We start from the raw sequence: 17,133 nt of genomic DNA, 5'->3' as shown, positions 1-17,133 counted from the left end.
CATACAGCGCTTCCACTGCTTATCTTAATCTTTTTGGAGCAGACGTCCCTGCTTCAGCACGTCTTTCCTCCTTTCTTCCTAAGGGAACTCCGCCTCACGTTGAGCCCAGAGAAACATTTCTGTAGGTCCTCTATACCAGCTTCCGCAGCTGGGGAGCACTTCTATCTTCCTCCCTTCTCTGGGGAAAACAGTCTCCCTGTCTGGCAGCTTCCTGTGTCTATATATGCGTATATATATGTGTACATATATATATATATATATATATATATATATATATATATATATATATATATATATATATATATGCAACAGATTGCCTTCCCAGCAGGGAAAGCAAAGAAACAGCACTCAGTAGTATATACTGTAGCAAAAGATTGTATGTGCTGTTTCTTTCCTTTCCCTGCTGGGAAGGCAATCTGTTGCATACTTGTCTTATGGAACATGTATCTAATGATTTGACTCTTTTGCTTGAAGTGCCAGCTGTGCTCTCTCTGTTTATATATATGTAGAGCAAGATGGCCTCACGGCATGGTCAGTAAGACGCTTGACACGGTATGAAACTTTAACTGTAGATTTATTAGCCGCAAACAAATAAACTCTGGGTAACTGTTCCTTTAAGAAAACCAAATCATAGAAAATAAACACCTATTCCCTTTAAGGAAAGCCAACTACACCATAGCTTTTGCCCTCACTAACTGCATGGCCAGCTAAGCTGGTTCCCAAGCCAAAAACATGCTTGGCATATGCCACAGTGTAACACAGTCTCTGCATACAATAATAAGGGTTTTGCTAATCTTAATCTTTTTGGAGCAGATGTCCCTGCTTCAGCACGTCTCTCCTCCTTTCTTCCTAAGGGAACTCAGCCTCACGTTGAGCCCAGAGAAACTTTTCTGTAGGTCCTCTATACCAGCTTCTGCAGCTGAGGAGCACTTCTATTTTTCTCCCTTCTCTGGGGAAAACAGTCTATACATAATAAGTATAATAATATATATACAAATAAAAGCATTTCGTTAGCCACAGAACGGTATCATCTATTTATTTTTTGATTATTGAAGCTCAGCTAACACGGTACTGATACCTCTACATGTATATATATATATATATATATATATATATATATATGTGTAATATTTGTCCTATGGACTAGTGAAAAAAGTTGAAAGCCCTGAAGGGGTTAAATAAAGCATGAGCTTATGTGAGTAGTGCAGTTAAAATCATTTTTAATGAGCCTTCCACATTTTGTATTTATTATTTTAAAGTAATAAACTATTGTTTAGCAGTTCTGATTGCATTAATGCAGGGGAGCATAATCTTTTTCCCCTTTATCCTCCCTGACAGCAGTTCCTCTCTCTCCGCGCCCCCTCTTACCTTTGCTGCGGCGGCAGCGTCATGACGTCACGTCACATTACCTTGCAGCGTCATTTGATGCTGTATTGCCATGGCGACGCGTGTAAGAAGTCGCTTGAGCCAAGGTAAGTGAGGTTAAAAGAGGCCTTCACCGTTCCCCCGGCATTTAATTTAAGTGTCTTCGGGAAGCGTGTGGGCCCCCTGTAAACCCTGCGCCCCCCGCAGAATGTCTCGCGCCCCCCTGGGGGGCATGCTCCCCAGTTTGCGCACCGCTGCATTAATATATAGCAGTAACAAATAAAACTTCTACGATAACATTTACCCCAAGTCCTGCATCACCCCTTCTGTCTTTCCTTAAATGTTTGAGTCACTATATACTGTTGCTTGTCTGTTCTTGCTTTCATTCCCCTGCATGTTTCCCATTTCTCTGGTTTTCATTTTTTTTTCTACTTGTCCAGTATATTTCTTTTGTCACATGTGCATACAGTACTTGTAAGTTCTCTTTGTGTCTAGTCTGTATCTGATAATGTATTGAGGTTTAGTATTTAGTGGATCTGGGCTGTTTAGGGATCTCCTTCAAGGGATTGTCAGGTGTGTTTGCTTTTACCTCTTTGTTGTCTTGTAACCTCTATTGCACTCTAATTGGTGGGTCCCTTCTGAGCACTCTTGTTGCGAACCATGTGGTGTGTTGGAAGTTATGCTGAATTCATTGCTTGAGTTCCTGGGATAGTGTCAATTAATCTTCCCAACATTTAAAAAAAAAAAGTGCACACTTGCTTCTTTGTCAGTAGTTATTCTGCCCAATCTAGTGTGAATACTGTAAGACAAACAGTTTTTCTTTCCACAAGTCTAATGTGGGGAGTGTATGATGTATTCATTGCTGAAGGATTGTTTTCCTAGCAGCCATAGCAATGATTTGCCTGAGTTTATTGGTTTCCTTTGGGTCTACCCCTTCCTCCATCCTCCCCATTTGCTATATCTGTATAGTTGAAGATCACATTTTCTGTGGTTAGACAGATATTTGTTTAATGAGTTTCTGCTAAATTTCCTTTAATGTTGCTCACCTATGTCAAAAAATGTTAGATCACAGGGCAGCTCAAACAAGAGCGGTCTTATACAGAAAATACCTCCCTTTTCCCAGCCCGTGAATGGGTACTTTGCTTTACTGTACCTTCTTGGAATTTCTGGTTTTTAGTAAATGCTAGGTTTAATGACTTGTCTCTACCCATGTATAGTGCTTTGTTGCCTCTATACCATGATTTGAGTAATGGGTTGTCTTTTATGTTTGCTGGGATATCTGTAGGTGCCATGTGTAATAAGTACGCTAGGTTTATGTCCAGACTCATTTGCTGATCTACTACTCTGATTGGGAATTGGTTCGTATGATTTGTCCAGTCACCGGCATATTTTAGGAGTGCCGCTGCATTGTATCATTAAAGTGTGGGAAGGTTTATTCATCCATTTCCTTTATGTTGTAATATTGCCAAACTTATTCTAGGATTTCTGTTTCTCCATATTGTGACAGAAACCAGGGGTTGGTAATAAACTCCATATACAGGGCTCCCAGGATACTGAACAGTTTCTGTCCTGTCTAAGCTGAACAGGGCAGCCTCGTGGTACAGGCACTCCATTCCACAGTTTGTCTGCTGCCTGTTTTCTGTCACCTGTCATGCTGATTAGAGTTCAGGTATATAAGACCTGTTTCCTGTTTCCTCTGGGCCCCGCCCAAGAGCCTGGAAGGCTGCTGAACTGCAGAGGGGTGAGAAAGCCTCTTTCCCAAATCGCTTCATTCATTCTGTTAGTTTGTCTAAAGACTGCAAAGGTACTTATTTTGTTGGTGGAAGTGGACAAGCCACTTCCAACTCTGAGTCAGGGACATCTAAGTTTAAGTTATCGCTCAGACGAGCAGCTTTTTGTTTGGCTTTGTTTTCTGTTTAAACTGTGGCAGTCTCAGTGCCTGGGACTGAATAAACCAGGCATAGCCTGTTTAAAGGAACAGTACGTGACGTCTCATCATTTAACCTACCCTAAAAGACCGTGTTCTAACAGTCCCGGACAGTCGGCGGAGCCCCGGAGTAAGCCGTTTGTCACATATGGTGGAGAATGCGGGCAGAACACTGAAAGGTCTGGGGGTTAAAGAACTTTAAAAAAAAAAAAAAAAAAAAAAAAAAGAAGGTTTTTTTTTCTCTCTCTCCAAACAAGATGGAAGACGTGGTGAGTGCGCTGGTACGCAATGTCGCTGTCCAGAAAGACGCGAATGAAGCCCAGCAACAGGCGAGTGAAACCCAGCGACAGCTGTTAATAGCCCAGCAAGAGACTAATGCAAACCAGCAAGAGACAAACCGCCTGCTGAGAGAGGAGCAAAAGCGGTTCGCTCAGGGCTTACAGCAGGAACTCGAGATCCTGAGGGGGACTATCAGTAACCTTCCACTGGCAGAGGCAGCCCCAGTTCCGAAAATGACCAGGGCAAGCCACTACCTTCAGAAGATGGGACCCTCGGATGATGTGGAAGCCTATCTTCTCACGTTTGAACGCACGGCACAGAGAGAGGGATGGCCAGAAGCTGAGTGGGCTGGTCTAATCGCACCCTTCCTAAGCGGCGAACCCCAGAAGGCTTACTTTGATCTAGAGCCAGCCGAAGCTAACGTCTATGCAAAATTGAAGTTCGAGATCCTCGCCCGCCTCGGCGTAACCACGGCTGTTCGTGCCCAAAGGTTTCACGCATGGTCCTTCACGATGGATAAAGCCACCCGAAGCCAGATGTATGACCTCATCCACCTCGCCCGGAAGTGGCTACAACCCGAGATCAACTCAGCAAGCCACATCGTGGAACGGTTGGTCATGGACCAGTTCTTGAGGAAACTTCCCTCTGCCTTACGCCGTTGGGTCAGTCGGAGTGACCCCCACAATGCGGATGAGCTTGTGGCCCTTGTAGAAAGGTACAGTGCAGCAGAAGAGCACCCGCAACCCACAGTCGTGGAGCAACCCCACTATCCGAGGTTCCAGGACTCTTCCAGAGACGGTAAAAGGGTACCGGGGTTAATGGGCGCTGAAGAGTGGCGACCTCCTTCACGCCGCTCCAGCAACAGTGGTTCGCACACTAAGGGCAATAGCCAACATGGGGAGCCGGGAAAAGGCTCTAAGTGGGACACAGACTATGTACCTAAATGTGTAAATTGTCATGAGAGGGGCCACACAGCAAAAATCTGCCCACTAAATGATGAGCCCATGCAATGCAACAGCGCGGAACCTTATTCGCTGTTGTCCCAATGTATGGGCCCTAGCCCAGAGGACCCCTTGAATAACCATCTGTGGGCATTTGTAAAGGTTAATGGTAAGAGGGTTCGGGCACTTCTTGACTCTGGGAGTATGGTCACACTAGTGTCCGAATACCTATTGCCCATTAAGAAGAAACAGGTAAACAGTTCACAAAGAGTGGCAATTTGTTGTATACATGGGGATAATCATGAATATTCCACTGTTGATGTTTTTTTTGAAACAGAATTTGGTTCTTTAGATTTCAAGGTGGGTGTTGTACCCAAACTGGCACATGATGTGTTAATAGGGACCGACTTTCCCCATTTTCTAAAAATGTGGTCCCCAGCTCAGAATAGCGCCCAGAGTTCAATAGCAGACCATAACGAAGTGTTAGAAGAAACAAATCCTTTCCCTTTTTCAGAAATGGAGGTTGATGAGGGCCCAAATAAGAAGGGGGAAAAGGAGGAGTGCTGTGAAATTCCCTTCCCCATCACTACTTTGGTAGGGAATACCCCAAATCAAGATGTTGATCAGGCACTTACCACCCCAGTACAGGATAAGACCCTCGCTGACCTAGAGGTCAGTCCTGGGAGTTTTAAGAAGGCCCAGTGGGAGGACCCCACATTAGCGGTAGCAAGGGGAAATATACGGGACCAGAATAGTACTCATGGCCAACCAGATAGGTCACTTGCTTACCCCTACTTCGAGGTAGAGAACGACCTAGTATATCGGGTTGATAAAAGAAAATCAGTTACAACTAAACAATTGTTGGTACCACGGACATTCCGTAACGTAGTATTACACCTCGCACATAGTCATCCATTGGGGGGACACCTAGGGGTGGAAAAGACAAAAGAAAAGGTTCTCCGAAGCTTTTATTGGCCTGGGGTTCTGGCAGAAATTACAAACTATTGTTCCTCATGCCCAGAATGTCAGATCACCGCCCCGTTCAAAGCATACCGCAGCCCATTGGTACCCCTTCCCATAATAGAGGTACCATTTGACTGGATTGCTATGGATCTAGTAGGACCCCTAATAAAGTCTGCTAGGGGACATCAGCATATATTGGTAATATTAGATTATGCTACCCGATATCCGGAGGCAGTTCCCCTACGTAGCACCTCTGCTAAAAACATAGCAAAAGAGTTAGTACTTCTGTTTTCCCGGGTCGGAATTCCTAAAGAGATCTTATCTGACCAGGGAACACCATTTATGTCCCAAGTAACAAAAGAGCTATGTAAACTCCTAAAAATCAAGCATCTCAGAACCTCAGTCTATCATCCACAAACAGATGGTTTAGTGGAAAGGTTCAATAAAACCTTAAAGAGCATGTTACGCCGGGCGGTCGATAAGGATGGGAAAAACTGGGACTGTTTTTTACCATACCTGTTATTTGCCATTAGGGAAGTTCCCCAGTCATCCACAGGCTTCTCCCCGTTTGAACTATTGTATGGCCGACATCCAAGGGGCTTACTGGATATAGCCAAAGAAACTTGGGAACACGAGGTTACCCCTTACAGAAGTGTAATAGAGCATGTTGCCCAAATGCAGGACCGCATTGCTGCAGTCCTACCCATAGTGAGGGAACACATGGAGAAAGCTCAAGAAGCACAAAGGAATACGTATAATAAGGGTGCTAGGGTCAGAATTTTTTTTCCAGGTGATAGGGTACTAGTTCTGGTTCCCACCGTGGAGAGTAAATTCCTTGCTAAATGGCATGGGCCATATGAGGTCTTGGAAAGAGTGGGAGAAGTAAATTATAGGGTAAGGCAGCCAGGTAGGAGGAAACCTGAGCAAATTTACCATATAAACCTACTCAAGCCCTGGAAAGATAGAGAGGTCTTGTTAACCCTAGTACCCCCAGGTCCGTCAGAGAATCAAGAAACTGACCCAGAGGTTAGCATAGCTGAAACACTGTCCGTGCATCAAAAACGAGAGGTCCAGAGTTTAGTGAGAAGGAACAAAGAAATCTTCTCTACACAGCCAGGTAAAACTAACGTAATTAAACATGACATAGTCTCTGAACCGGGGGTCCGAGTTAACCTTAAACCGTACCGAATCCCAGAGGCCAAGAGAGAGGCTATAAGTTTAGAGGTTAAAAAAATGCTAAAACTAGGCGTAATTGAGGAATCCCAAAGTGGGTGGAACAGCCCTATAGTTTTAGTCCCAAAGCCAGACGGTACAACAAGGTTTTGTAATGACTACCGGAAACTAAACGCGATGTCAAAATTTGATACTTATCCTATGCCCAGGGTGGATGAACTTGTAGAGAGACTGGGCAAAGCCCGATATCTCACAACCCTAGACCTAACAAAAGGGTACTGGCAGGTTCCCCTCACAGAAAGGGCAAAAGAAAAAACAGCCTTCTCAACCCCAGACGGCCTCTTTCAATATAAGGTGCTGCCTTTTGGCTTACATGGAGCTCCCGCCACATTCCAAAGAATGATGGATAAAATTTTAAAACCACATGTTCGGTACGCTGCCGCCTACCTGGATGATGTGGTAATCCATAGTGAAGATTGGCAGTCCCACCTTCCAAAGGTCCAAGCTGTGCTCGACGCAGTTCGGTCTGCTGGACTAACTGCTAACCCCGCTAAATGCACTATTGGTCTGGAGGAGGCCAAGTATCTGGGGTATTCTATTGGTAGAGGGTTACTCAAACCACAAACACTCAAAGTAGAGGCGATACAAAATTGGCCAAGGCCAGTCACAAAAAAACAAGTAAGGACCTTTTTGGGGTTAATTGGCTACTATAGGAGGTTTATTCCCAATTTTGCAACTAAGGCAACCCCACTAACCGACCTCACAAAAGCAAGAGGACCGCTAATGGTAAAATGGTCCCCCGAAGCCGAACAGGCCTTTAGAAGCCTGAAAGAAGCTCTCTGTGCCCAACCAGTGTTGGTCACACCTGACTTCTCCAAAGAGTTCGTAGTCCAAACCGACGCATCTGAGGTAGGGCTGGGGGCGGTACTCTCCCAGGAGTCTCAAGGGGAGGAGCACCCCATCCTTTATTTAAGTAGGAAACTAAATCCCCAGGAGAAAAATTATTCCATAGTCGAGAAAGAGTGTCTCGCAATAAAGTGGGCTGTAGAGACACTCAAGTATTATCTGTTGGGGAGAAAGTTCCGATTGGTCACAGATCATGCACCCCTTACCTGGATGTGTCAAAATAGGGAGAAGAACGCTAGGGTGACCAGGTGGTTCCTAAGCCTACAGCCCTTTAAATTTTCTGTGGAACACAGGTCGGGGCACAAACATGGCAATGCCGACGGGTTGTCAAGGATGCACTCCCTAATATCCATGGTCGCTCACCCCTCGAGGTCTGAGCTGGGGGGGAGGATATGTGACAGAAACCAGGGGTTGGTAATAAACTCCATATACAGGGCTCCCAGGATACTGAACAGTTTCTGTCCTGTCTAAGCTGAACAGGGCAGCCTCGTGGTACAGGCACTCCATTCCACAGTTTGTCTGCTGCCTGTTTTCTGTCACCTGTCATGCTGATTAGAGTTCAGGTATATAAGACCTGTTTCCTGTTTCCTCTGGGCCCCGCCCAAGAGCCTGGAAGGCTGCTGAACTGCAGAGGGGTGAGAAAGCCTCTTTCCCAAATCGCTTCATTCATTCTGTTAGTTTGTCTAAAGACTGCAAAGGTACTTATTTTGTTGGTGGAAGTGGACAAGCCACTTCCAACTCTGAGTCAGGGACATCTAAGTTTAAGTTATCGCTCAGACGAGCAGCTTTTTGTTTGGCTTTGTTTTCTGTTTAAACTGTGGCAGTCTCAGTGCCTGGGACTGAATAAACCAGGCATAGCCTGTTTAAAGGAACAGTACGTGACGTCTCATCATTTAACCTACCCTAAAAGACCGTGTTCTAACAGTCCCGGACAGTCGGCGGAGCCCCGGAGTAAGCCGTTTGTCACAATATGAAAATTTGGAAAGCTTTTAGTTCTTTTTTCATCCATGTCCTTGATTAATATTGGCAGCATTTGTAAAGCGTAGAGAATTTGGGGGAATATTGTCATCTTAATGAGATGGCATCTGCCCAAAAATGAGATATTTAAGTTGTTGCACTTCAGTAATGTTTGTATGAAGTTTTCCACTAGTGGTTTTATGTTAATCACATATATTTGTTGTCTGTTAGGGAAAAGTATGCCCACAAATTTGATTGCTTTTATGTCCATTTAAAAGAGAAGAATCCTTTCCCCCCCTAGTTCTTTCTTGACTGTGAGTGCTAGTGCCTCTGATTTTTTCCTAATTTATAGTTATGCCTGAAACTTTGCTAAATGTCTATTTTCTCTATAATAGACTCTTAAGCATGAGGGGAGCACAGGTTCACATCCAAGAAAAGAGAAAAAATGTCAGGATATGGGGCAACACGTTCGTGGTTATTAATTTATGAGGTAGGGAGAGGCATATATACTCACATTGCCTAATTTTCACAAAGGGAGAATGAGTGGCTCAGTGAGTAAAGACACTGACTGGCACTAAGTTTGAAAAGGGGAACCTGGTTCAATTCCTGGTGTCGACTCCTTGTGACCTTGGGCAAGTGACTTTATCTCCCTGTGCCTTAGGCAACAAAAACATAGATTGTAAGCTCCACGGGACAGGGACCTGTGTCTGCAAAATGTCTCTGTAAAGCTATACAAGAACATATTATTATTATTATTATTATTAAAGGCATATCAGAGACACAATACTTTCTGAAAGGAGTATAGGGTCTATCTGGGATTGGGGTTGATCAAATATCCTGTGGGATGGTCAACTGTCATTAGATCAGGTTGCTCTCGGGGTAATCTAAATAACAAACAATAGTGTAGACAGTTTACAACAATTTTACAGAGGTATAAAAATGTACACTTACACTTTGGTCATTGATCATACGCATATATGGAAATATATACTGTATGAACGGAGGATACTAGATTCCAGTTGAGCCCTCTGGTCCTGGCATACTCAGTGGGATCTGCATTGCTGCTTGTGGCTCAGGGCCTCCGGTTGTGTAGCATTACGTCACGCTCGTCTATCCACCCTTTTTGTCATCTCTGTCCTGTCGCAGTGTTGCAGCTGCTAGGTTTTCTCAATCACTCTGGAATTAAATTCCTGCATTTTGATTATATGGTTGAAGAGGTTTGTTTGTGGTATTGTTATTTCTGAGTTAAGTATCTTGCAATATTCTGCATTTAGCAAGTCTGGTCCTGGTGATTAACCATTTTTAAGTGTTTTATTGGTGCTCTGCACTTTGAAATCTGTTATAGGTTTATTTATAGTTTCTTTATTTACTGAAGAGTTTAGGAAGATTGACCTCTTTTATACATTTTTCTAGCAGCTCTGCCTCATCTGGGATTGTTGTATATAAATCCTTGTAATAATTTAGGAATGTCTCACAGATTTCTTTCGCTTGCGCTTTTCTGTTCCCGTCTTTTGGTATAGAGGGATATTATTTGGTTGGCTATTTTATTATCTTTTGTTAAATTTACAAACATCCTACTGCATTTATTGTCCCATCTAAAATATTTATTCTTCTGAAATAGCAGTTGTGTTTGCACGCTTTTCTTAAACAGGGCATCATATATCTCTCATGTCTAGGTACAGTTTTTTGTTGTCTATTGTGTTGAGTTTTGTATGCTTGGTAGGCCTTTGTTAAGTGGATGTTTTAAGTTGTTCAACTTGTTGTTTAATAATTTATGTTTCTTAGCACTATATGCGATTATGTGTCCTCTTAGTACCGTTTTTGAGGTGTCCTAATATATCATTGGTTCTGTAGTGTTGTTTATCAGTCTCAAAGTTAAACCATTGGTTCCTCAAGTAATCTTTAAACTCATTGGATTCATCAAGATATGTGGGCATGCGCCAAATATGAGATATATTTTTGGGATTATTACATTTTAAAATGATTCATATTGGTGCATGGTCTGAGATAATTATGTTTTCTAGCTTTGTCTTGTGTATTATCTGCATTGCCTTAATTGATACCATAATGTGGTCTTTTTGTGGGCATCTTTAGTGGGTTTAGTATTCTCCAGTGGTCGCTTAGAGATAGGCTTTTCTTGCAGGTTTTTAAGAGTGTCTAATTCAGTGTGTGAGTAGTGTGGTACCAGTTTGTTTCCTGATCTACCTAGCTTTCAGTCCTCCACCACGTTGAAGTCACCCGCTATGATAAGTCGCTGCATCCCATTCGAGTATTCTTTGGTATAAATCTGTAAAGAGTAAATGGTTAGGCAGATTCGGAGCATATATATTAACTAATAGCATTCTTGACCCTTCAATCGTGATATCCACTATGAGATATCACCCCCCCCCCCCCCCCCAAAGGTCCCGAAGAATTTTATGGATGACATAGTTGACAAGACATAGCAGTTCCTCTCTGCTTTTTTTTTTTGTGAATGGAGCTGTAGTAATTTCTTTGACCCAGGTTGTTTTGTTGCTTCGTGTCTACGCTAAGTAGATGTGTTTCGTGAAGGAGTCACCTGTGCTCTAAAGCGTTTGATGTGGGAGATGATCTTCCTCCATTTTGCTGGTATGTTTATTCCTCTGATGTTCCAGGATATCACTTTGAGGTTGTTGATCTGGGGGTCACTGGCATCTGTTTAGGGTCTTTTTTTGGTTGGATTTAACCAATCCCTTTCGGGATCCAGGAATTATTGCAGTTTTGGTTCTGAGTTGTACCTTCCCAGCGAGAGGTCTTCTCTGAATGCTTAGTTCCATAAAGTAAAGAACAGGAGTTTCGGTTCTGATTACTATTAGTCAACATTGTAGTTTGCAACTTATAACATAACAAACAACAACAGGCTGTAACTTGTAATTTGATAAAAGTGATACAGAATGACCACCAAAAGAGACCCCAATGTTTTGCACACTGCTTAGTTATAACAACATCAAAGGGAACAAATCCCAACCCATATTTTATTTATTTTATATATAAAATATTTTTACCAGGAAGTAATACATTGAGAGTTACCTCTCGTTTTCAAGTATGTCCTGGGCACAGAGTTAAACAAATAATACATGGTTACAAGTACAGTTACATAAATGAGCAGGGTATACATTATATACAAGACATTGCGTGCACAGTTAAAGAAAATATATATTATGAGCGTATGAAACAGTTACAGACCAGGTTAAAATGTGAGACAGTCTTAGATTTGAAAGAACTTAAACTGGTGGTGGATGTGAGGGTCTCTGGTAGGTTGTTCCAGTTTTGGGGTGCACGGAAGGAGAAGGAGGAACGTTCGGATACTTTGTTGAGCCTTGGGACCATGCACAGTCTTTTGGAGTCTGATCTCAGGTGATAAGTGCTGCAAGTGGTAGGGGTGAGGAGCTTGTTCAGGTAGCTGGGTAGCTATATAGGGAACCAGGAAGTTAAAAACTGAAAACAAAAAATTATTTATTCTTCTATTCTAACACTTCTAAATAAAGACACTAATTTCTTTTATATTTTTTGGTTTTATATAAAAACAACTAAAATGGATTGCGCTGGAGTGTGCAAATGTGTCATATATTTATCAATGGATACGAACGTTTGCATATAATATGCAAATACACATTAGATCAGTGTGTTGTTACAGCGATCTATGTGCAGTTGTGTATGCTGTATGTCATATTGTAACCACGGTTAATATGCTTAAAGTTCAGCTATCAGTAGTTGAACATTATTATGCCTGCCAAACCCAAATGAAACAATTGTATCACCGCAAAACATGCACATTTATCTACTGCGACAATGGTACTGCCCACAATTAAATATTGTTGCTCTATTTAGTTAGTTAGCAGTAGACAGCATGTATGCATATTGTCAGGGTTGGCCCAATAGTTCATACAACCGTTCAGCTATAGTATATCCATCTGTGCATCATACTCCATCAGCTCCGAAAGCTAAACCGGCTGACGTCATCAATACGCGCGTTGCCTGATGCCTGGGCATCAGGCGACGCGCGTATTGATGACGTCAGCCGGTTTCGCTTTCGGAGCTGATGGAGTATGATGCAAAGACGGATACACTATAGCTGAACGGTTGTATGAACTATTGGGCCAACCCTGACAATATGCATACATGCTGTCTACTGCTAACTAACTAAATAGAGCAACAATATTTAATTGTGGGCAGTACCATTGTCGCAGTAGATAAATTTGCATGTTTTGCGGTGATACAATTGTTTCATTTGGGTTTGGCAGGCATAATAATGTTCAACTACTGATAGCTGAACTTTAAGCATATTAACCGTGGTTACAATATGACATACAGCATACACAACTGCACATAGATCGCTGTAACAACACACTGATCTAATGTGTATTTGCATATTATATGCAAACGTTCGTATCCATTGATAAATATATGACACATTTGCACACTCCAGCGTAATCCATTTTAGTTGTTTTTATATAAAACCAAAAAATATAAAAGAAATTAGTGTCTTTATTTAAAAGTGTTAGTGTAGAAGAATAAATAATTTTTTGTTTTGTGTTTTTAACTTCCTGGTTCCCTATATGGGTTGGGATTTGTTCCCTTTGATGTTGTTATAACTAAGCAGTGTGCAAAACATTGGGATCTCTTTTGGTGGTCATTCTGTATCACTTTTTGCAAATAGTATGTTTCTATTTCCCATGCACCGCTTTGTGTTTACCTATACGGTTTGGAATAATAAGGTTGAGCAGTGATTACCACTACCTATGTTAATGTAACTTGTAATTACATGACATGTATCGTGTGGCCTTTGGCAAAGTTGTTCTCTTTTTTTCCAACAACTCAATATTGTTGGTTTTACAGCTTGTTTGGTTCAGGGGGCTTTCTGTAGTGACTTAAATAGTGCTTTGAGTTGGATGTACACCTTTTCTTGCGAATCAAAAAGTAGTTCCTTGTTGCTTTCCATCACCCTCAGTTTGACCGGGTATAGGAGCGTGAATGGTTTACCTTTTTGGTGAAGTTCCTTAAATAGTGGGGAGAATTATATTTGTGTTAGTGCTACTTGGGCTGGGAAGTCTTGGAAGAGGAAGAGCTTGTTGCCTTCATATTGTAGCTCTGAATTTTTCTGTATGCAGCGAGAATTGTTGCGCTGTCCGCATAGTTTAGGAATCTCAGAATGACTGTCCTTGGTATTGCTTTCTCCAGAGTCCTTTCAGGTCCTATTCTGTGTGTCCTTTATATTTTTAAATCTTCTTGCAGATATGATGTTTTCAATCACAGTGGCAGCCATCTTCATAGTAGGCCAGTCAGATCCTTTCCTTTTATATAATATAATGTATAACCCTGTTCATTTAATGATACCATATATTGTCATCATAACTCTGTTCCCAGGACATATTTGAAAACAAGAGGTAACTCTCAATGTATTGCTTTCTTGTAAAACATTTTATAAATAAATACATTTGACAGACTCTGGTATACAAATGATTTGTTGATTATTTCTGTAGCTTCTGTTCTCCAGGTCTTCAAATTCTTCTTGCATTATTATGGTCTTGATTTGTGTTTCAAATTTGAGTTGGAGTTTTTGGAGTTCTGTTTCTCATCCTTTGGATCTGTTTTCTACTTCCTCTAGTTTTCGCCCATGCAAGTTGATTTGTGTTAAAGTTTTTGGAATGATGTTTTTTATGTCTGAGATTTTTTCTTTGAATAAAGTGGAGATCAATGTCAGCACTTCTTTGGCTGGGACCTCTGCGGATATTACTTTATCTTTCATATCAGATGTTTTTACTGCTATGGCCTTCTTCCTTAGATAGTTCTGGGGATTGTGTGGCCTTGTTTCCCAATCTTTTATCTAATTTTTCCAGGTATGGGCTGTTTTGTGCATGAATTTTTGCATTTTGTTACTTTGGTTATCGTTGGGTTGCCTTTTGCCTTTTTTATTAGCACATCTTTACTGTACGTTTGGTTCCTTTAAGTTAAGATAGAATCTAGAGTTTGTTAGGTCTTCCATTTTAAATGTGATTGCCGTCTGTTTGAGTTTGTTATGTCTAGACCAGCACTACATTTAGCCGGCTATCTTGGTTATACAATATTTGTTTGGAGTTTATGGATGGCTTATCTTAGTCAGTGAAAGTTCATTCTCAGTATAAACATGAGATAGAGGCAAGCCCATGAGCAACAGGAACTAGAGTGAGGTTTGGAATAGAATTAATATAGTATTGTAACTGCATGTTGTTTTTGCATTTTAGTTTTTATGTCTGGTGTGTCCTGCTTATCTGCTTATGGGTCCTGTAGGGATTTCGCTATTTCTGTGTCTCTCATCTTACCTCCTTTTTCACTTAGTCCTCACTCAAATCCCATCTCACCTGCCACTTGGGTTGGCATGCTGTGAGCCGGCGCTTCTTAGTATCCTCCGCTGCTTTTGCCCCTACTCCCTATGATACTGCTGGTGTGTGGCATAGGGTGTCTGTGCAGAACTCTATATGCCCTCTCACTGCTACCCCTCTCCCCCTCAGGCTACATCTGTCCACTGGTCCTATGGTTCTTCCCTGACCCATGTGTCACATCTTCCTGGTCTATCTGCACATCTCTATCTGCTCTTGTGTTCTGTTTTTTGTGTTCTGGTGGATGGGGGAAAGGGCATTCCTCTTGTGCCATACATCTAATTGCATTTGCTCTTCTCTGCCGTCTGTCTCTTTCACCTTGGCATTATGTGATTGCAGCCTGTTCCCCTAGCTGTTTGCTGTCTATCTCTCACTGTGCTGCCACCTTCTTTCCATCGTTGTGTGTGTTTGAGGGAGATGTTCCAAAGGCACAGTTTGCTTTCGGCAGCTGCTTCTGACTTTTGTTTGTGTTTGGGTGCTCTTTTAGAGTTGTCTTATATTGGGCTCCTCGTGTGCCTGCCATCTTGCTTTCCTGACAGAGTGTGTGCCTCGTTGACTTCCTGTTTTCTGTTTGGCAGAGAGGTGTTTGGGTTCTAAGTTTTGTGTTCCCTTGTCTGCTAGCTTATCCCCGTTGCTCCTGCCTTGTGGTATTTGTTATGGCGTTAGTCTTTTCCCTTTATTTAGGCCTGTCTGGAGGATCTTTTGGGGAGCTCACTTAAAATGGGGCAATTGCTAAGGTGAAATGCTGTGAAAAGGAAGGGTTGGAGAGTCAGTGATAATATGAGAAAGTACTTCATGGAAAGGATAGTGATTTCATGAAATAGCCTACCAACATAAGTCTGTAGAAATAAGGGGTATGGTACAATGATCTATTCTATACATAAAATATCAGTTGTGGGCCCGTTCACATGTCTGACAGGAGTGCAACTCTGTTTTTCACCATTATCTCTTAGCATTCATTACTTCCACTATAAAATATCAGAATTAAAGAAAAGCAGAAAATCTACTTTTAAATGTGAGATAAAGCAGCCAAGAAGATCATGTTTTACTAAACATAGGAATAGTGTCTGATTCTGACACTAAGGCATTATACATAAAAGACATATTTGTTTTCATAATTTGGGTCACTACTGGTGGATCTATTTGCCCCTATTAAGCAAATACAAATCCCTTACATGCTACGTGTATACTGTATGTGTAATATATTTGTCTTTCAAAGTGTACGTATGTGTCTAACTGTGTTTTAAGCAATCTATACCTTCTCATCAATTATGTCCCTCTCCCTATCATTAAACAGAAAACACATGAAAATCTTACTGATGTTTACAAATGTAGAATGTAAATAATTTTGGTGTTACTATGATAAGCAGCAATTTAAATTTGCTGACAGAGTTGCTAAGGAACAAACCTTTTGATTCTGTGAAACTTGTTTAATATGGATACACATTCTGACAGTCTAAGTTACTGAACAAGAGTGAGAAATCTTTAAAAGAAAATATCTGACATTTGCTATGTTTCTGGAGTCTTTAACATACTGCTGAATATTCTTTTAGTGTCACTTTGACTCAGACTAAGGTTTAGGCACATTTTATTCTACATACTGTACATTTTAAGTGAGAACATTCTTAGCTCTATCCTACATTGCATTAATTTAACCAGATACATTATATCTAGTTATATAAAAAAAATGACTATAGAAGATTATTTATAGCAGTGCACCTCCAAGCTTAAATATGTGAAAAAGTAAAATCTTGAGAATTAATTATGTAAATATCTATCTAAACCCCTAAATATAGATATGCAAAGTGTGGAGCAGAATCCACTACACCTAAAAGATTATGGGAAACAATAAATTATTTTTTTTAATAGATCAAGTCTGTCCAGATATGGGAAAAAATATAGAAAATATTACAAATGTTTTTTTAGCTCATGTAATGATGTACAAATATCTAGTTGTGTTGCTGTAGTTACTGGTCGAAAAAAGAAAATAAATGTGCATCTAAATTACAATAAATAGTCCAGCTTTAAAAAAGAAAATGTGATAGATAATGCAGGCGTTCTCCACCCCTCAATGTCAGTATCGATTCCATTTCAAATCATTTCATAATTTCCAAAGAATGTTTCTTAAAACAGTTATGTTCACATGGCAGCTGACAGACTTCCTGGGAGCTCAGGACTAGAGTTACGTCTGGGCTCCCCCCACCCATGTCAGTGGTATTGCGAGCCCCCCCCCCACCACCATTTC

The 17,133-nt window shown here is 41.4% G+C and overlaps 1 long non-coding RNA gene across 2 annotated transcripts in view; it reads right to left on the bottom strand.

Moving 5' to 3' along the window:
- Positions 1 to 17,133, bottom strand: part of LOC142491073 (uncharacterized) — a 258,366-nt gene that overhangs the window by 76,496 nt on the left and 164,737 nt on the right. The window lies entirely within an intron of this gene.

Source organism: Ascaphus truei, chromosome 3 (assembly GCF_040206685.1).
Source record: "Ascaphus truei isolate aAscTru1 chromosome 3, aAscTru1.hap1, whole genome shotgun sequence".
Taxonomy (NCBI): domain Eukaryota; kingdom Metazoa; phylum Chordata; class Amphibia; order Anura; family Ascaphidae; genus Ascaphus; species Ascaphus truei.
Note: the sequence above shows the minus strand (reverse complement) of the source record. Positions and strands in the feature narration are given on the sequence as shown.